This window comes from Oncorhynchus mykiss, chromosome 9 (assembly GCF_057628025.1).
Source record: "Oncorhynchus mykiss isolate SJ-2025 chromosome 9, ASM5762802v1, whole genome shotgun sequence".
In the NCBI taxonomy this organism is placed as follows: domain Eukaryota; kingdom Metazoa; phylum Chordata; class Actinopteri; order Salmoniformes; family Salmonidae; genus Oncorhynchus; species Oncorhynchus mykiss.
The window spans coordinates 58,963,772-58,985,374 of record NC_143030.1 but is presented as its reverse complement, the minus strand read 5'-3'; the positions used below and the strand labels follow the sequence as shown (position 1 = coordinate 58,985,374).

The following is a 21,603-nucleotide window of genomic DNA, read 5'->3' as shown; positions in this document are numbered from 1 at the left end:
GCTGGGTTTCTGTACAGCACTTTGAGATATTAGCTGATGTACGAAGGGCTATATGAATACATTTGATTTGATAGAGGACTGAGGCTCTTCCAAATATTGAAAGTGTATAAATAGTTACCCATTTCAATTTGTAAATGTATATATTTTTTTCATCATATTTTTTTCCCATATTTTTTTCTCCATTTCTTGGGGGGTTGTGTAAGAATACCATTTTGGTATTTTGTATATACACTGCTCAAAAAATAAAGGGAGCACTAAAATAACAAATCCTAGATCTGAATGAATGAAATATTATTATTAAATACTTTTTTCTTTACATAGTTGAATGTGCTGACAACAAAATCACACAAAAACTATCAATGGTAATCAAATGTATCAACCCATGGAGGTCTGGATTTGGAGTCACAGTGGAAAACCACACTACAGGCTGATCCAACTTTGATGTAATGTCCTTAAAACAAGTCAAAATGAGGCTCAGTAGTGTGTGTGGCCTCCATGTGCCTATGACCTCCCTACAACGCCTGGGCATGCTCCTGATGAGGTGGCGGATGGTCTCCTGAGGGATCTCCTCCCAGACCTGGACTAAAGCATCCGCCAAGTCCTGGACAGTCTGTGCTGCAACGTGGCGTTGGTGGATGGAGCGAGACATGATGTCCCAGATGTGCTCAATTGGATTCAGGTCTGGCGAACGGGCGGGCCAGTCCATAGCATCAATGCCTTCTTCTTGCAGGAACTGCTGACACACTCCAGCCACATGAGGTCTAGCATTGTCTTGCATTAGGAGGAACCCAGGGCATATGGGCCCCACCAGCATATGGGCTCACAACGGGTCTGAGGATCTCATCTCGGTACCTAATGGCAGTCAGGCTACCTCTGGCGAGCTCATGGAGGGCTGTACGGCCTCCCAAAGAAATGCCACCCCACACAATGACTGACCCACCGCCAAACCGGTCATGCTGGAAGATGTTGCAGGCAGCAGAAAGGTTGTCCATGGCGTCTCCAGACTCTGTGACGTCTGTCACGTGCTCAGTGTGAACCTGCTTTCATCTGTGAAGAGCACAGGGCGCCAGTGGCGAATTTGCCAATCTTGGTGTTCTCTGGCAAATGCCAAACATCCTGCACGGTGTTGGGCTGTAAGCACAACCCCCACCTGTGGATGTCGGGCCCTCATACCACCCTCATGGAGTCTGTTTCTGACCGTTTGATCAGACACATGCACATTTGTGGCCTGCTGGAGGTCATTTTGCAGGGCTCTGGCAGTGCTCCTCCTGCTCCTCCTTAAACAAAGGCGGAGGTAGCAGTCCTGCTGCTGGGTTGTTGCCCTCCTCCATGTCTCCTGATGTACTGGCCTGTCTCCTGGTAGCGCCCCCATGCTCTGGACACTACGCTGACAGACACAGCAAACCTTCTTGCCACAGCTCGCATTGATGTGCCATCCTGGATGAGCTGCACTCCCTGAGCCACTTGTGTGGGTTGTAGACTCCGTCTCATGCTACCACTAGAGTGAAAGCACCGCCAGCATTCAAAAGTGACCAAAACATCAGCCAGGAAGCATAGGAACTGAGAAGTGGTCTGTGGTTACCACCTGCAGAACCACTCCTTCATTGGGGGCGTCTTACTAATTGCCTATAATTTCCACCTGTTGTCTATTCCATTTGCACAACAGCATGTGACATTTATTGTCAAGGTGCTTCTACACCTGCATTGCTTGCTGTTTGGGGTTTTAGGCTGGGTTTCTGTACAGCACTTTGAGATATCAGCTGATGTACTAAGGGCTATATAAATACATTTGATTTGATTTGATGATCTGTAATTTTCATCATAGGTACACTTCAACTATGACAGACAAAATGAGAAAAAACACCCAGAAAATCAAATTGTAGGATTTTTGCTGAATTTATTTGCAAATTATGGTGGAAAATAAGCATTTGGTCAACAACAAAAGTTTCTCAATACTTTGTTATATACCCGTTGTTGGCAATGACAGAGGTAAAATGTTTTCTGTAAGTCTTCACAAGGTTTTCACCATTCTTTGTCCTCCAAACACAACGAGTTGAGTTTTTACCAAAAAGTTCTATTTTGGTTTCATCTGACCATATGACATTCTCCCAATCTTCTTCTGGATCATCCAAATGCTCTCTAGCAAACTTCAGACGGGCCTGGACATGTACTGGCTTAAGCAGAGAGCCTTTAGGTACCATTTGGAAAACTCCAAGTGGGCTGTCATGTGCCTTTTTACTGAGGAGTGGCTTCCATCTAGGCCATTCCACCATAAAAGCCTGATTAGTGGAGTGCTGCAGAGATGGTTGTCCTTCTGGATGGTTCCCCCATTTCCACAGAGGAACTCTAGAGCTCTGTCAGAGGAACCAGCGGGTTATTGGTCACCTCCCTGTTTGCTCAGTTTGGTCGTACAGCCAGCTATAGGAAGAGTGTTGGTGGTTCCAAACTTCTTCCATTTAAGAATGATGGAGGCCACTGTTTTCTTGGACCTTCAATGCTGCGGACATTTTTGGTACCCTTCCCCAGATCTGTGCCTCGACAAAATCCTGTCTCGGAGCTCTACGGACAATTCTTTTGACCTCACGGCTTGGTTTTTGCTCTGATATGAACTGAATACTGTGGGACCTTAAATAGACAGTTTTGTGTCTTTCCAAATAATGTCCAATCAATTGAATTTGCTACAGGTGGACTCCAATCAAGTTGTAGAAACATCAAAAGGATGATCAATGGAAACACGACAATTTTGAGTCTCATAGAAAAGTTGGTTGAATACTTATTTATTATTATTATTATTATTTTTTATTTTTATAAATTTGCAAACATTTCTAAAAACCTTTTTTCACTTCGCCATGGGGTATTTTGTGTAGATTTCTGAGGATATTTTATTTATATAATCCAAGTTAGAATAGGGCTGTAACGTGACAAAATGTGGAAAAAGTCAAGGGGTCTGAATACTTTCCGAAGGCACTATATATTGAAACTAATTTCACACATATAATAATACAGAGCCTAAAGTTGATTAAAATTGACAATAGTCTGATGGGTGAGAATATTATCAATTGTTAACCTCTTGAAGCTAGGGGGCACTATTTTTCTGTTTGGAAAAATAACGTTCCCAAAGTAAACGGCCAATTTTCAGGACCAGATTGACAGATTAGGATAGAAAACACTCTAAAGTTTCCAAAACTGTCAAAATATTGTCTGTGAGTATAACAGAACTGATATTGCAGGCGAAACCCTGAGGAAAATCCAATCAGGAAGTGCCTCTTATAAATCAAAAATCAAATCAAATCAAATTTTATTTGTCACATACACATGGTTAACAGATGTTAATGCGAGTGTAGCGAAATGCTTGTGCTTCTAGTTCCGACAATGCAGTAATAACCAACAAGTAATCTTACTAACAATTCCAAAACTACTGTCTTATACACAGTGTAAGGGGATAAAGAATATGTAAATAAGGATATATGAATGAGTGATGGTACAGAGCAGCATAGGCAGGATACAGTAGATGGTATCGAGTACAGTATATACATGAGGTGAGTATGTAAGCAAAGTGGCATAGTTAAAGTGGCTAGTGATACATGTATTACATAAGGATGCAGTCGATGATATAGAGTACAGTATATACGTATGCATATGAGATGAATAATGTAGGGTAAGTAACATTATATAAGGTAACATTGTTTAAAGTGGCGAGTGATATATTTACATCATTTCCCATCAATTCCCATTATTAAAGTGGCTGGAGTTGAGTCAGTGTCAGTGTGTTGGCAGCAGCCACTCAATGTTAGTGGTGGCTGTTTAACAGTCTGATGGCCTTGAGATAGAAGCTGTTTTTCACTCTCTCGGACCCAGCTTTGATGCACCTGTACTGACCTCGCCTTCTGGATGATAGCGGGGTGAACAGGCAGGGGCTCGGGTGGTTGATGTCCTTGATGATCTTTATGGCCTTCCTGTAACATCGGGTGGTGTAGGTGTCCTGGAGGGCAGGTAGTTTGCCTCCGTTGATGCGTTGTGCAGACCTCACTACCCTCTGGAGAGCCTTGGGGTTGTGGGCGGAGCAGTTGCCGTACCAGGCGGTGATACAGCCCGCCAGGATGCTCTCGATTGTGCATCTGTAGAAGTTTGTGAGTGCTTTTGGTGACAAACCGAATTTCTTCAGCCTCCTGAGGTTGAAGAGGCGCTGCTGCGCCTTCTTCACGATGCTGTCTGTGTGAGTGGACCAATTCAGTTTGTCTGTGATGTGTATGCCGAGGAACTTAAAACTTGCTACCCTCTCCACTACTGTTCCATCGATGTGGATAGGGGGGTGTTCCCTCTGCTGTTTCCTGAAGTCCACAATCATCTCCTTAGTTTTGTTGACGTTAAGTGTGAGGTTATTTTCCTGACACCACACTCCGAGGGCCGGCCCTCACCTCCTCCCTGTAGGCCGTCTCGTCATTGTTGGTAATCAAGCCTACCACTGTTGTGTCGTCCGCAAACTTGATGATTGAGTTGGAGGCGTGCGTGGCCACGCAGTCGTGGGTGAACAGGGAGTACAGGAGAGGGCTCAGAACGCACCCTTGTGGGGCCTCAGTGTTGAGGATCAGCGGGGTGGAGATGTTGTTGCCTACCCTAACCACCTGGGGGCGGCCCGTCAGGAAGTCCAGTACCCAGTTGCACAGGGCGGGGTCGAGACCCAGGATCTCGAGCTTGATGACGAGCTTGGAGGGTACTATGGTGTTGAATGCCGAGCTGTAGTCGATGAACAGCATTCTCACATAGGTATTCCTCTTGTCCAGATGGGTTAGGGCAGTGTGCAGTGTGGTTCAGATTGCATCGTCTGTGGACCTATTTGGGCGGTAAGCAAATTGGAGTGGGTCTAGGGTGTCGGGTAGGGTGGAGGTGATATGGTCCTTGACTAGTCTCTCAAAGCACTTCATGATGACGGAAGTGAGTGCTACGGGGCGGTAGTCGTTTAGCTCAGTTACCTTAGCTTTCTTGGGAACAGGAACAATGGTGGCCCTCTTGAAGCATGTGGGAACAGCAGACTGGTATAGGGATTGATTGAATATGTCCGTAAACACACCGGCCACCTGGTCTGCGCATGCTCTGAGTGCGTGGCTGGGGATGCCGTCTGGGCCTGCAGCCTTGCGAGGGTTAACACGTTTAAATGTCTTACTCACCTCGGCTGCAGTGAAGGAGAGTCCGCATGTTTTCGTTGCAGGCCGTGTCAGTGGCACTGTATTGTCCTCAAAGCGGGCAAAAAAGTTATTTAGTCTGCCTGGGAGCAGGACATCCTGGTCCGTGACTGGGTTGGATTTCTTCTTGTAGTCCGTGATTGACTGTAGACCCTGCCACATGCCTCTTGTGTCTGAGCCGTTGAATTGAGATTCTACTTTGTCTCTGTACTGACGCTTAGCTTGTTTGATAGCCTTGCGGAGGGAATAGCTGCACTGTTTGTATTCGGTCATGTTACCAGTCACCTTGCCCTAATTAAAAGCAGTGGTTCGCGCTTTCAGTTTTACGCGAATGCTGCCATCAATCCACGGTTTCTGGTTAGGGAATGTTTTAATCGTTGCTATGGGAACGACATCTTCAACACACGTTCTAATGAACTCGCACACCGAATCAGTGTATTCGTCAATATTGTTATCTGACGCAATACGAAACATGTCTCAGTCCACGTGATGGAAGCAGTCTTGAAGTGTGGAGTCAGCTTGGTCGGACCAGCGTTGGACAGACCTCAGAGTGGGAGCCTCTTATTTTAGTTTCTGTCTGTAGGCAGGGATCAACTAAATGGAGTCGTGGTCAGCTTTTCCGAAAGGAGGGCGGGGCAGGGCCTTATATGCGTCGCGGAAGTTAGAGTAACAATGATCCAAGGTTTTTCCACCCCTGGTTGCGCAATCGATATGCTGATAAAATTTAGGGAGTCTTGTTTTCAGATTAGCTTTGTTAAAATCCCTAGCTACAATGAATGCAGCCCCCGGATAAATGGATTCCAGTTTGCAAAGAGTCAAATAAAGTTTGTTCAGAGCCATCGATGTGTCTGCTTGGGGGGGGGGGATATATACGGCTGTGATTATAATCAAAGAGAATTCTCTTGGTAGATAATGCGGTCTACATTTGATTGTGAGGAATTCTAAATCAGGTGAACAGAAGGATTTGAGTTCCTGTATGTTTCTTTCATCACACCATGTCTCGTTAGCCATAAGGCGTACGCCCCCGCCCCTCTTCTTACCAGAAAGATGTTTGTTTCTGTCGGCGCGATGCGTGGAGAAACCCGCTGGCTGCACCGCCTCCGATAGCGTCTCTCCAGTGAGCCATGTTTCCGTGAAGCAAAGAACGTTACAGTCTCTGATGTCCCTCTGGAATGCTACCCTTGCTCGGATTTCATCAACCTTGTTGTCAAGAGACTGGACATTGGCGAGAAGAATGCTAGGGAGTGGTGCACGATGTGCCCGTCTCCGGAGTCTGACCAGAAGACCGCCTCGTTTCCCTCTTTTTCTGAGTCGTTTTTTGGGGTCGCTGCATGGGATCCATTCCGTTGTCCTGGGTGAAAGGCAGAACACAGGATCCGCGTCGCGAAAAACATATTCTTGCTCGTACTGATGGTGAGTTGACGCTGATCTTATATTCAGTAGTTCTTCTCGACTGTATGTAATGAAACCTAAGATGACCTGGGGTACTAATGTAAGAAATAACACGTAAAAAAACAAAACACTGCATAGTTTCCTAGGAACGCGAAGCGAGGCGGCCATCTCTGTCGGCGCCGGAAGTCATATTCTGTTCCTATGCATGCCTATACCTCCATTTAAAGGGATACCAACCAGATTCCTTTTTCTATGGCTTCCCTAAGGTGTCAACAGTCTTTAGACATAGTTTCAGGCTTTTATTTTGAAAAGTGAGCATGAAAGATCACATTGCGTAACTGGGTAGGTGGGGGCACTCAGGGTGAGTTTTTGAGCTACAGAGTAAAGCCGCCATTGTTCCTCCCGCTGTTATTGAAAAACCTACACACTCGGTTGATATATTATCGAATATATTTGGAATATTGGACTATTTGGAATTTCCGTCTGCGTTGTCATGACCGCTCTTTCCTGTGGATTTCTGAACATAACGCGACAAACAAACTGAGGTATTTTAGGTATAAAAATATTCTTTATGGAACAAAAGAAACCATTTGTTGTGTAACTGGGAGTCTTGTGAGTGAAAACATGCAAAGATCACCAAAGGTAAACGGTTAATTTGATTGCTTTTCTGATTTTCGTGACCAGGCTTCCTGATGCTAAGTGTACAGAATGCTATGCTAGGCTATCGATACATTTTCACAAACGCTTGGATTGCTTTCGCTGTAAAGCAGAATTTCAAAATCTGAGCCGACAGGTGGATTAACAAAAGGCTAAGCTGAGTTTTGCAATATTTCACTTGTGATTTCATAAATATGAATATTTTTTTGTAATATTATTTGACTGTTGCGCTATGCTATTCAGCGGTTGCTGACGAAAATGATCCTGCGACAGGGATGGGTTGTGTCAAGAAGTTAAATTGTACATGAAGAATCTGATTAACAGCACAGCTTGGAATTGAGGCAGGAAAACAGAGCCAAAAAAGGGACATAAAATGTTTTATCCTACAGAGTAACAAGCAGGTAAAACGTTTTGATGTATTTGTAGTATCAGAAAGAGCAGATTCTGCTGTTTCCAAACAACCTAATCTTGCCAAAAAACTTTAAATGATCACTTGAGCTCTATTTCAAAATATAACACGATTACTTGCGCTCACAACACTCAAAGCACAGTAATATATTTAAACTCAAAATATGCCATTCTGTTCTTTTGAAATGCGTTTTCTTGGTTTCATAATGTTCCTTCAGACCTGCCCTTAACAAATTAATAATAAGATATACTGACACTACCCTCCTTTAGGATTGCACATTCAGCATATCACCAGCAGAAGGAATTCCATTTTCACTGTGTTGGTGGTGCTCATATAATTGATTATTACTTCAAAAGTAGCAGAGCCCACTCTGGAAATTGTATGTACAGTTGTAGCCAAAAGTTTTGAGAATGACACAAATATTAATTTCCACAAAGTTTGCTGCTTCAGTGTCTTAAGATATTTTTGTCAGATGTTACTATGGAATATTTAAGTATAATTACAAGCATTTCATTTCAAGTTTCATTTCAAGTGTCAAATGCTTTTTTTGATGATGCAAAGAGTCAATATTTGCAGCGTTGACCCTTCTTTTTCAAGACTTCTGCAATCCGCCCTGGCATACTGTCAATTAACTTCTGGGCCACATCCTGACTGATGGCAGCCCATTCTTGCATAATCAATGCTTGGAGTTTGTCAGAATTTGTCGGGTTTTGTTTGTCCAGCAGCCTCTTGAGGATTGACCACAAGTTCTCAATGGGATTAAGGTCTGGGGAGATTCCTGGCCATAGACCCAAAATATTGATGTTTTGTTCACCGGGCCACTTAATTATAACTTTTGCCTTATGGCAAGGTGCTCCATCATGCTGGAAAAGGCATTGTTCATCACCAAACTGTTCCTGGATGGTTGGGAGAAGTTGCTCTTGGAGGATGTGTTGGTACCATTCTTTATTCATGGCTGTGTTCTTAGGCAAAATTGTGAGTGAGCCCACTCCCTTGGCTGAGAAACAACCCCACACATGAATGGTCTCAGGATGCTTTACTGTTGGCAGCACTCACCTTGTCTTGTCCGGACAAGCTTTTTTCCGGATGCCCCAAACAATCGGAATGGGGATTCATCAGAGAAGATGACCTTACCCCAGTCCTCAGCAGTCCAATCCCTGTACCTTTTGCAGAATATCAGTCTGTCCCTGATGTTTTTCCTAGAGAGAAGTGGCTTTTTGCTGCCCTTCTTGACACCAGGCCATCCTCCTAAAGTCTTTGCCTCACTGTGCGTGCAGATGCACCCACACCTGAGCAAGCTCTGTACTGGTGGTGCCCCGATCCCGCAGCTGAATCAACTTTAGGAGACGGTCCTGAGGCTTGCTGGACTTTCTTGGGCGCCCTGAAGCCTTCTTCACAACAATTGAACCGCTCTCCTTGAAGTTCTTGATGATCCGATGAATAGTTGAATAGTTGATTTAGGTGCAATCTTACTGGCTGCAATATCCTTGCCTGTGTAGCCCTTTTTGTGCAAAGCAATGATGATGGCACATGTTTCCTTGCAGGTAACCATGGTTGACAGAGGAAGAACAATGATTCCAAGCACCACCATCCTTTTGAAGCTTCCAGTCTGTTATGCGAACTCAATCAGCATAACAGAGTGATCTCCAGCCTTGTCCTCGTAAACACTCACACCTGTGTTAACGAGAGAATCACTGACATGATGTCAGCTGGTCTTTTTGTGGCAGGGCTGAAATGCAGTGGAAATGTTCTTTTCGGATTCAGTTCATTTGCATGGTAAGAGGGACTTTGTAATTCATCTGATCACTCTTCATAACATTCTGGAGTATATGCAAATTGCCATCATACAAATTGAGGCAGCAGACTTTGTGAAAATTAATATTTGTCATTCTCAACTTTTGGCCACGACTGTACTTGTTGAGTATATTGTTTTAAACAATATGTCTAAAAATTAACAAGATGAAAAACGGAACGTATTTGGAATGTTGAATAAATTAATGTGATATATTTTATTTATTTCAGAATCTATATATACTCCATATTTCAGAGCATACTATAAGTACTATAATGACACCAAGATGTTGTCTGTATCATGTAGGTTCCCCCCAATGCATTTCTATGTGAGAATTGCCAGAACAATCTGAGATACCAAAAATGTTTTCGGGCCATGCTGGTGTACGGATTGTCTTTACATTCATATCGGGCTATTTGTAGTTGACGTGGTATATGTGCTGGTCAATTGGTCACACAGACTAGACACTAATGTGATATGATTGATGAAGTTATACACCTACATTACACTAGAATAATCCATTACCAGTACTCAAAACTACCCTAAACAACCTCAAAATACCAGAAACAGCCCCAAACTGCCATTCCCAAACAACTGCTTGTGGAGGTTTTTGTGTATAATTTTAGGGTGACATGTTGCTAGGTGAGAGACCTCGGCTGCTCTACATCAGCTGAATCCTTGTTTTGACAGAAAAGGTGACAGCTGTGACAAAAACGTTTTCAGTTTTAATGACCAAAATGAATTAACTGCATGTGAAGTTGCACTGTGTGACGCCTGGTGGGTGAAATCAACGTTTGTAACTCCAGCAGTGGAAGATGATGCTTATCTCAGTGGTGAATATCAGTCACATACTTATGTAGGGGGGCCGAAAAACGTACATAAACTCTTGTGGGTGCTCTATTTCCAATGCAGTGAATAGTTTGGCTTGCTTATCAACCCATCTCACTGTCAAGTGTAGCCAGGAAACCTCAGGTACTGTAGGCTAAAGTAGCTGGATAGTTAGTTTCTTCTTCAGTTGTGTTCAACACAACTAGCAACACTATTAAAAAACAACATTACTGGTTAACAAATAACACAATTCTAAAATGTGGGAAGAGGATAAGAACCCCACACCACATGGCTAATCAGACCAGTATGTTGTTTGTCAGTGTATCATTCAAAATACGAAGCATTTATCAAACTGATTTCCAAACCCCAATTTCGGTGTTGCAGCTGAAAGCTGCGAAGCACAAGTATTCATGAAAGCAATTAAATCCATAACTCTGCATATCAAAGGAACAGAAAACAACCTTTTAATGCAAAACAAAATAGCGAGTAGTGGTTTAAACTATGCCAGCCTTGCCTAATTACGATAATAGCTAAATGTGCCACATAGTTCAAAATACATTCTGTTGGTAGCACACATAATTACTCAAGATAGTGGCTAGAATATGAGCTTCTCAGAGATAACAAGGTGTCATCCCTGTAAAGCGATTGATATGTTATTCTACGACACAGAGACATCTTCATTAGGCCCGTCATCTGACAAAATAAAATTCTGCTGTCCTAAAATGAGTTTTCCAGGAAGTAACAAGGAAAATTATTTTCCCCAGTGGATGCTGAGCTCTCATAACTACTCCTATTAATGGTGTTAAATCAGGTTTAATGCTTTTTGGTAGGTCAGGCAAACCGCTTGTCTCCTGATGCAAGCGTGGCGCAGACAGGATATTTACCTCAATTTTCTTTCGAGACAGCAGCTTGTTACTTATTGCGTTCCATTATTATTGCCTCCAACTGGGGGAAATTTATTTAGATTAAACTGCACTGTTGTTTCCTTAATACATTTCAGGGGGGTGGAGGAATAATATCAAATTGTCAAAGGTTGTATGAGGAACAAAATATTACCATAAAATTGTTATGACCTCCAAGAAATGAAGCAATATCCAGCTGATTCCCGCAGACACTGCAGCAAAGTCAATTAAAGCCAAGATTGCGCTGTACTTTTGAATGGATAAAAACGTCTAACGAACTCAAGTACCAGAGTTTTTCATCAACACAAAGCACTTTGTTTTCCCGAGGTATCGCTAAACTGACAGGAGTGTCAACAATGATCCAAAGGTTAATGAGAATATTAGACAAGGGTATGGAAGAGTCCTTGAGCTGAACTGAGCTGAGTGGGGAGCCAATGTATCAAAGCCAAAGTGAGGATGATTATTTCAATCATTTCTCCGCATAGACTCTTGACCGTGAACTCCCACCAAATAATCCTTCCAGCACAACCTGAAGCAGTGCTATAGAATGTGTATTGCTCTTTTGTCCGGAATTGGTAATGATATGTTGGTTATTGAGCAAGACCTAAGCCATTTTCACCATCCAGCCCAAACAATATTTTGTCAATGTAGTGATAACCTGGCAACTTAACTACCAATATGTGTTGATAATTTAAAAAACAAACTCGACAGACATGAAGGACTAGTCTTTTTCATATAGTACAGCATGCTTTTTGATAAAAATAGTGAAACATGCTATCAAGCTATCAAGCATTCTAGTAACACTATATTCCACGAAGAAACAATCGTGCAGGTGATGCTTATCAAATGAATCCCATGTGACAACAGTAACACATGGCTGGATATCTCAAATATGTCCCTTCAAATGCACAGAACTCGTATAATCTGGTCAGTAGCCATTTTAAGCTAACCTAGATGTTTATTGTCTTGCAAAATAACACTTCTCAGTAAGTGCATGTTGTCTTGATGGCTTTGGGGCCTTGGCAGGACATCTGTAAGTTGGTAAAACTAGTTTTCTTGCCTAGTCTCTAGGGACCACCAGACTGTCACAGTATGGCCTTAATTAAAGCACGGGAGCATGATGATTTTACCACTGACTTTACTCAGGAACAAAGTTGGCCCTATCTAGTCTATTGTGTCTCGGTCGGTTGCCCATATCCATGTCTTGTATTTTTGGCACAACAATTTAAGAGACGCTCTCAATGCTCTGTTGTCCTATGAAAGTACTAGCATTGTAAAAAAAATATTTAACTAGGCAAGTCAGTTAAGAACAAATTCTTATTTACAATGACGGCCTAGGAACAGTGGGTTAACTTACTTGTTTAGGGGCAGAATGACAGATTTTTACCATGTCAGCTCAGGGATTTGATCTAGCAACCTTTCGGTTACTGGTCCAACACTAACCACTAGCCTACCTGCCTCCCCGTTAGAACAATATAACTTCATAATTAAATAAAACACTGTCTAATATTTCACAATGTCATGGTATTGTACACATGCAGGAAAACACTATTAGTAAAAACTTAAGTGAGGTAATATTGTAACAGTTCCAGCTTGAACCATTTAATGCTGGTGGTAGGGAATTTAGTTGCCTAGGCGACAAAGCATCCAGGATTGCAGAAGCACAGGGTGGATAAGTATATATTTATGAGATTGTATAAATGGGAGAAGGAAGGTGAATAATTGTGTCATGGTAGATTTACATAATGACTTGAGGGAGGTACGGGGTGGCAGGTACAGTAGTGCTAACCACACATTTAAATGCTCTCTCTCCACTCTGGATGGTCATTTTGGTGACATGTTAATGTGATCTTTCACAACAGGATCATTACATAATCCAGCACAAATAGCTGGGAGTGATGCAAACGTGGGTTCGTTGTAGAAAAAACGTACCATTTTAGGTTTATTTGTATGATATTAATTAATTGGTGTGGTTACTGTAGGGGAAACAAAGAGTTTAGGGTTGGGCTCAATTCAGAATTTAATTGAGAATGCCTCATATTTCCATTCAATTCTTGAATTTGAATTGCATTTGAATTTAAGTAGTGAACAGGATACAGAATTGCAAGTAATTGCAAAATAAATATTTTTTGAAATAAAGGAAATACAATCGAATTCAAATGCCTTTTTTATTTTATTAGGTGTAGTCTATAGAAATATACAGTGCATTCAGAAAGTATTCTTTCTTGATTTATTCCACATTTTGTTGTGTTATAGCCTGAATTCAAAATGTTGTACAATTATTTCTCACCCATAAGTATTCACATCCTTGAGTCAATACCTGGGTGTCAGAAGGGGAGAAGGAGAACAGTAGTTGTGTCAGTCACATAGCAAAGATAGGAGAGACCATGTGAGGATATGACAGAGCAGAGTGACTTGGTGTATAGAGAAAAAAGGAGAGGGCCTAGAACCGAGCCCTGGGGGACACCAGTAGTGAGAGTACGTGGTGCAGACAGATCCACGTCACTTGGTAGGAGCAGCCTGCCAGGTAGGGTGAAATCCAATAGCGTACTGAGCCTGAGATGCCCAGACCTGAGAGGGTGGATTGGAGGATCTGATGGTTCACAGTGTCGAAAGCAGTGGATAGATATCTAGGAGGATGAGAACAGAAGAGAGAGTCCACTTTGGCAGTGAGGGTTGCGATGGTTAAAACGTTTAAATGTTTTACTTATGTTTAAATGTTTTACTCATGCGCAGTTCTTGTTAGTGGGCCGCAACGGGGGCACTATCTTATCTTCAAAGCAGGCAAAGAAGGTGTTTAGTTTGCCTGGAAGCATGACATCGGTGTCTTTGACGTGGCTCGTTCTCTTTTTGTAGTCCGTGATTTCCTGTAGATCCTGCCACATACTTCTCGTGTCTGAGGCGTTGAATCGCGACTCCACTTTGTCCCTGTACCGTCCTTTTGCTTGTTTGATTGCCTTGTGGAGGGAATAACTGCACTGTTTATATTCAGCCATAATCCCAGACCTCTTTCCATGGTTAAATGTGGTGGTTTGCGCTTTCAGTTTTGCGCAAATGCCGCCATCCATCTACGGTTTCTAGTTAGGGTAGGTTTTAATAGTCACAGTTGGTACAACCTCTCCATTGCACTTCCGATGTTATTGTCTGAGGATGACCTGAACATATCCCAGTCCGCGTGATCAAAACAATCTTGAAGCACGGATTCAGATTGGTCAGACCAGTGTTGAATGGTTTTAGTCACTGGTACATCCTGTTTGAGTTTCTGCCTCAAAGACGGTAGGATCAAAATGGCGTCGTGGTCTGATTTGTCGAAGGGATGGCGGCGGAGGGCTTTGTATGCATTGCAGAAATTAGAGTAGCAGTGGTCTAGTATATTACCCACGTACGTAGTGCAATCAATATGCTGATAGAATTTCGGTAGCCTTGTACTCTAATTCGCTTTGTTCAAGTCTCCAGCTACAATAAATGCAGCCTCAGGTCATATGGTTTCCAGTTTACATAGAGTCCAGTGAAGTTCCTTTAGTGCTATCTTGGTGTCTGTTTGAGGGGGAATGTACAAAGCTGTGACGATAACTGATGAGAAATCTCTTGGAAGGTAATATGGTCAGCATTGAGGAATTTTAGATCAGGTGAACAAAAGGACTTCAGTATGCTGTTATGATTACACCATGAGTCATTAATCAGGAAGCATACACTCCCGCCCTTCCTCTTCCCAGAGAGGGTGTTTATCTCTGTCGGCGCGATGCATGATTCCGACAACATATCCCGAAAGAGACATCTTTCTGTGAAACAGTGAATGTTGCAATCTCTGATGTCTCTCAAGAAGGCAAACCTTGCTCGAAATTCATCTACCTTGTTGTCAAGTGACTGGCGAGTAGTGTGCTATGGAGTGGTGGGCGATTAGAACCATTGTCCTCCTGGGTGGTGGTCCAAACAGAGGATCAGCTCGTATTCCTGGTCGGAATGTTGACTCATAAGACTCAGGTCGGTGACGCCGTTACAGTTTTTTGCTCCTAGTTCACTGTATTAGTCAGACTCAGACATTACTTTGCTACCACCATAGCTGCAACTATTATTTTGCCCTAGATAATACAGAATGCAATTATATGAGCTTCGAATTTACTTGCAAATCCAACTTGTAAGCTAATGTTAGTTGAGTAGCAAGCTTGCTAATATTACAATGGTTCCTCCTTTAAAAGTTGCGAGTTTGCACCGCGGGACATAGTTACCCAGCGTCACATCTTCATTGCTCCAGACCACCACATGGGGGAGTTAGAACACTCATTATGCATTTGTGTCCCATGGTTATATTACCAGTTAAATCGAGTGGTTCCAATGAGGAATTTTGATGCAAGCCACCCTTGCCTTGCGGTGTTCTTCAACAAAGATGGCTGACAAAACATGACGGTAGAACCAGATGTAAATTGCTATGTCAGCGCGTCAAGCAAAAAATTACAATTGAGAGGAATATGTTAGTTAACCTTCCAACATTCCACTGAAAAGGAAGCGCGCGAAATTCACATTTTGTTTTTTAGAAATATGTAACTTTCACACATTAACAAGTCCAATAGAGCAAATGAAAGATCAACATCTTGTTAATCTACCCATCGTGTCCGATTTCAAAAATGCTTTACAGCTAAAGCACAACACATGATTATGTTAGGTCAGAGCCAAGTCACAAAAACACACAGCCATTTTTCAAGCTAAAGAGAGGAGTCACAAAAAGCAGAAATATAGATAATATTAATCACTAACCTTTGATAATCTTCATCAGATGACACTCATAGGACATTGTGTTACACAATTCATGTATGTTTTGTTCGATAATGTGCATATTTATATCCAAAAATCTCAGTTTACATTGGCGCCTTATGTGCAGTAATGTTTTGATTCCAAAACATCTGGTGATTTTGCAGAAACTCATAAAACATTGATAAAAGATACAAGTGTTATTCACAGAATTAAAGATATACTTCTCCTTAATGCAACCGCTGTGTCATATTTCAAAAAACTTTATGGAAAAAAATTTATCTGAGAACAGCCCTCAGAGCCCAAAACAGCCAGAGGAATATCCGCCATTTTGGAATCAACAAAGTTAGAAACAACACCATAAATATTCACTTACCTTTGATGATCTCCATCAGAAGCCACTTCCAGGAATCCCAGGTCGACAATAAATGACTGATTTGTTCCATAAAGTTCCATCATTTATGTCCAAATAGCCACTTGTTGTTAGCGTGTTCAGCCCAGTAATCCATCTTCATGAGGTGCGAGCACTTCGTCCAGACAAAAACTCGAAAAGTTCCATTACAGTCCTTTAGAAACATGTCAAACGATGTATGGAATCAATCGTTAGGATGTTTTTAACATAAAACATCAATAATGTTCCAACCGGAGAATTCCTTTGTCTTCAGAAAAGCACTGGAACGAGAGGTAACTCTGTCGGGAGCGTGCGTCATGAGACCAAGGCTCTCTGCCAGACCATTGACTCAGAGGTCTCATGAGCCCCTCCTTTATAGTAGAATCCTCAAACCAGTTTCTAAAGACGATTGACATCTAGTGGAAGCCCTAGAAAGTGCAACCTCATCCATATGTGTATTCGGTAGGCCAAGCTTTGAAAAACTACCAACCTCAGATGTCCCACTTCCTGGTTGGATTTTTCTCAGGTTTGCACCTGCAATATGAGTTCTGTTATACACAGGCATCATTCAAACAGTTTTTAGAAATGTCAGAGTGTTTTCTATCCAATATTAATAATAATATGCATATATTAGCATCTGGGACAGAGTAGTTCCCTCTGGGCACGCTATTCATACGAAAGTGAAAATGCTGCCCCCTATCCCAAAAACGTTAATGTAGAGACAAACGTTTGTGCATATTTTTTTGTCATAAAGTTAATTTACGAAAATCGCTATTTAGCAAGTTAGCTAGCTAACTAGTGTAATGACAGGAGAATGAATTTGTAATTCATGTGGTTTAATGTTTTAGGGACTCCTGAGAAAACCAGCAAATCAGGCTGTCGTCTTGTGAAACAGTTGATATAAAGAATCTAGCAAGCTAAAGGATTTAATGCAAATTGAATGTACAATTGTGTAAGCTTTCCTTGCAATGCAGCTGAAGTAACATAGCTGGCTAACTATTTTCTTGCTTATTGTGGAGGATAAAAATAACTGTATGCCTATGGATGTGTAGCTAGCTACAATATGTGGCCGATCTGTGTATGGATCCTAAAACGTTTGGTATGAATATTAGATCAGAACCTATCTATGAACCTCAGCTATCATAGTTGTTTTATCAACTTCAAGTCTGAAATACATTAATGAAGCCTATGGATAGAGTAGAATATAATAACTTCATTGTGCCAAGGATGCAAGTACTGTACTGTAGTTATTACCACCCACATTGTAGCCTGTACATTGAATATTTTCACTGATCATGTACTCTTCCTTGGCAAATAAAGTTGTGATTCAGGTATCAATCTGCAACGACTCTCCTCTTCGTCTGATGATGAGGAATAGGAATCATCGGACCAACACGCAGCGTGGTAAGTGTTAATTGTAAATTTAATTAAATAAACTGAACACTGAATGACAAAAAATAACAAAGAGTGAACGACACGAAACAGGTGGGTGAAAAACACAAAACAGGAAACTACCCACAAACACAGGTGGGAACAGGCTACCTAATTATGGTCCTCAATCAGAGACAACAATTGACAGCTGCCTCTGAATGGGAACCATACCAGGCCAAACACATAGAAATACCAGAGACAGAACAAAACAGAATGAAAAACATAGAATGCCCACACCAACTCACGCCCTGACCAAACCAAAAGAGACATAAAAAGAAACTAAGGTCAGGACGTGACAGAATCTCTGAGACATTCTTTTTCAGTCATATCAAACTCCATTGTTTGAATGATGCTGTGTCTGCATGTATGTATTACAATTATACACTTCAACAGTGTTTACCACTCCTGTAACGGTTGTCGTCTGGAGAAAGAGAGGACCAATGCGCAGTATGGTAAGTGTCCATTATTTTAATAAAACAACTGAACACTGAACAAAACCAAAAACGACAAACGAACAGTCCTGTAAGGTGATGAAAAAACACTAAACAGAAAATAATCACCCACAACCAAAATGGGGAAAACATGCTACCTAAGTATGATTCTCAATCAGATAAAACGATTGCAGCTGCCTCTGATTGAGAACCATACCAGGCCAAACACAGAAATACAACAAAGAAAAAAGAACAGACTACCCACCCCAACTCACGCCCTGACCAAACTAACACAAAGACATAATAAAGGAACTAAGGTCAGAACGTGACAACTCCTGCTCCTGGGACATCAATGATTTACATATGGTAACTATGCAATAGACTAGAAACATGATTGATTTGTAATTCATATATACAGAAAAAAACTATGCATATCTAACTCCCTTAATCTGCATTAATTCGAGGACACAGGATAGTATTTCAATGAGATACTTAATTTCAAACAGTGGAGAATGTGAAATGTTTTATTGAAAGAAGTTCATTATCCAGGTGTTATAAATACATAGATGCATTATAATTATTATCATTGTAATATTAAATTATAAATACAAGTTCAATCTGTACTTCAATGAACATATGGTGTGCATTATCAAACGAGAAAGAAAGACGACGTGGGGAGAGAGGTGTAGAAGACAGAAAGGGAAAGAGGTAAGAACAGCGGCAGACAGCATATGATTCATGAATTACAGTGCTATCCTAATATTCTCTCAGGTCATCACAATTGCGGTGTCTCTTAACCAGCCTTGGGCCCCCAGTTGGCCCGAAGGATATCTTAGAGCAGGTCAGGTGGCGATGACGGGACTGGCTTCCTCTCTCACATCAAAACATACCTGCAGACGAGAGACAGATGGATTGAGAGAGAGCATGATTAAGCCTTGTTGTTTTATTCTAACACAGTCAGTCATCTTAAATCAGGAGGTGAAATGCCAAACTGAACTTGGATAATTAACTCTGGGACTACTACATCTCTGTCTGTATTTCAATGTAAAGCATCTCTTTAATAATACTTCCTGTTGACCCGACCAAGTGACATCTCACCTATGTTCATGCTGTGCCCTCTGTGTCAGCCAGTTCAGATGCGGGAGGGGTTCACCACAACAGCTGATATAACCTAGAGGATTTAAGGAGAAGAGGGAGAGGGAGGAAGTGAAGAAGAGAGACTGTTATTGTGTGTGGTCTCACCTGGTGTCCACACTGTGTCTATAGAGTACTTTATGCTGAAGAACAGACACATGAGGACAAACAATAGAAGATAATGTCAATAGAAGATACTGTATGTGACGCAGACACCTATCGGAGTGTACCTGAAACATTTAAATATAGAGGGCTATGTGTCTCACCACTTGGCTATTGCAAGGCTAACCCTCAGGGATATCATGACTTGGCAGCAACAGATAGCAACAGATAGTCCGGTGAAAATGGCTGTGTTTATGTGTTGTAAATCTGAAAATTAGCAGCTGACATCTTAAGTAAAAAAAAAAATGAATGCATGTGAAACAGGTTCCATGTACAACAACACAGAACAGTTTGAATTATCTCTGCTAATGGACACTTTTGCCAGCAATAAAGCTTCCACGGCCTGCTCCTCTACCGTTTTAGACCCCTTGATCAGCTCGTTCTCTGAAAGTAAAGAAAACAATAACTTAGATATGACCGTTCAATCTAAAGCAGCAGATGTCATTTTCAGGATACGTCAATACAGCACAGAAAGCTTAACACCAGACTGTTATTGTGGCTGTTCATTAGGTGATGGGAAATATGCAATGATACCTGCACCATCTACACTCTGCAAAGAGAACCCTAACTCTTTGTGACAGACATATTGTGTTCTTTTATCCTTCTGTAAAAAAAGATAACCGTTACACTGTCATCAAATATGAAACAAATATGGCGTGGCCTGCTTATGAGTTGCCACGAAAGAAAGTTAGATTAATTAAACTGAAAATGGCAAGAACAGGCGTTCGTAACTAAATGCTTTTGGTTAGCTTTGGAAAAATCATGCAATTGTTCATCATTCTATGGTATGAATGTATGTATGTATGTTTGTAATATAGTAGAATGTTAGCTCCTACGATTCAATGTTGGTTCCTAACTACTAGCTATGTAAAAGTTGGATGGAATAACGGCCAGTGCTGCTTAACTGAGATGCCATCATCACACAGCCCTTCTACATAGGTGTCTGCTAATGACTTACTTTGTGTTGGAAAAAAGTTGCTTTCAGAGCAATTATTTTTCATTGAAAAGAAAAAAGTTTTGCTCTCGACAAAAAGACACAAATGTACCTCCATAGCTGTTAACCTTTTGACTAGGGGGCAGTATTTTCATTTTTGGAAAAATAACGTTCCCGTAGTAAAACAGGATATTTTGTCAGGACAAGATGCTAGAATATGCATATAATTGACGGCTTAGGATAGAAAAGACTCTAAAGTTTCCAAAACTGTAAAAATATTGTCTGTGCGTATAACAGAACTGATGTTGCAGGCGAAAGCCTGAGAAAAATCCAATCAGGAAGGGACTCTTATTTAGAAAGCTCTGCGTTCCTATGCGTCCCTATTGAGCAGTGAATGAGATATCAACCAGTTTCCTTTTTCTATGGCTTCCCTAATGTGTCTAGTGTCACAATACATAGTTTCAGGTTTTATTTTGAAAAATGAGCCTGAACGTCAACATTGCGTCAGTGGTCAGCTGAAGTCTCTGAGTATTTTGTGCGTAAAGGACAAATGCGGCCATTGTTTCTCTCTATCCTACTAAGAAGCCACCAGTCCCGGTTGATATATTATCAAATAGATATTTGAAAAACACCTTGAGGATTGATTATAAACATGTTTCTGTCGATATTATGGAGCTAATTTGGAATCTTTTTTGGCGTTTTCGTGACTGCAATTTCTGGCCGATTTCTCAGCCAAATGTGAAGAACAAACGGAGCTATTTCACCTACAGAAATAATATTTTTGGAAAAAAGGAACATTGGCTATCTAACTGGGAGTCTCGTGAGTGAAAACATCCGAAGCTCATCAAAGGTAAACGATTTAATTTGATTGCTTTTCTGATTTCCGTGACCAAGTTACCTGCTGCTAGCTGGACAAAATGCTATGCTAGGCTATCGATAAACTTACACAAATGCTTGTCTTGCTTTGGCTGTAAAGCATATTTTGAAAATCTGAGATTACAGGGTGATTAACAAAAGGCTAAGCTGTGTCTCAATATATTTCACTTGTGATTTTCATGAATAGGAATATTTTCTAGGAATATTTGTTCGTTGCGTTATGCTAATTAGTGTCAGTCGATGATTACGCTCGCTCATGCGGGATGGGGAGTCACTAGAGGTTAAACCTACACACATACATACCAACCTTTGGATTTTCTCATGAAGTCTCA

At 41.5% G+C, this 21,603-nt stretch overlaps 1 long non-coding RNA gene across 1 annotated transcript; it reads right to left on the bottom strand.

Annotated features, from left to right (window-relative positions):
- Positions 1 to 18,673: 18,673 nt before the first annotated feature.
- On the bottom strand, positions 18,674 to 20,943 carry LOC149981279 (uncharacterized). Its single transcript, XR_016483483.1, has 2 exons — positions 19,264 to 20,943; positions 18,674 to 19,055 (listed from the first exon to the last, which is right to left on the bottom strand). It is a non-coding gene; the product is annotated as an uncharacterized LOC149981279 (long non-coding RNA).
- Positions 20,944 to 21,603: the final 660 nt, after the last annotated feature.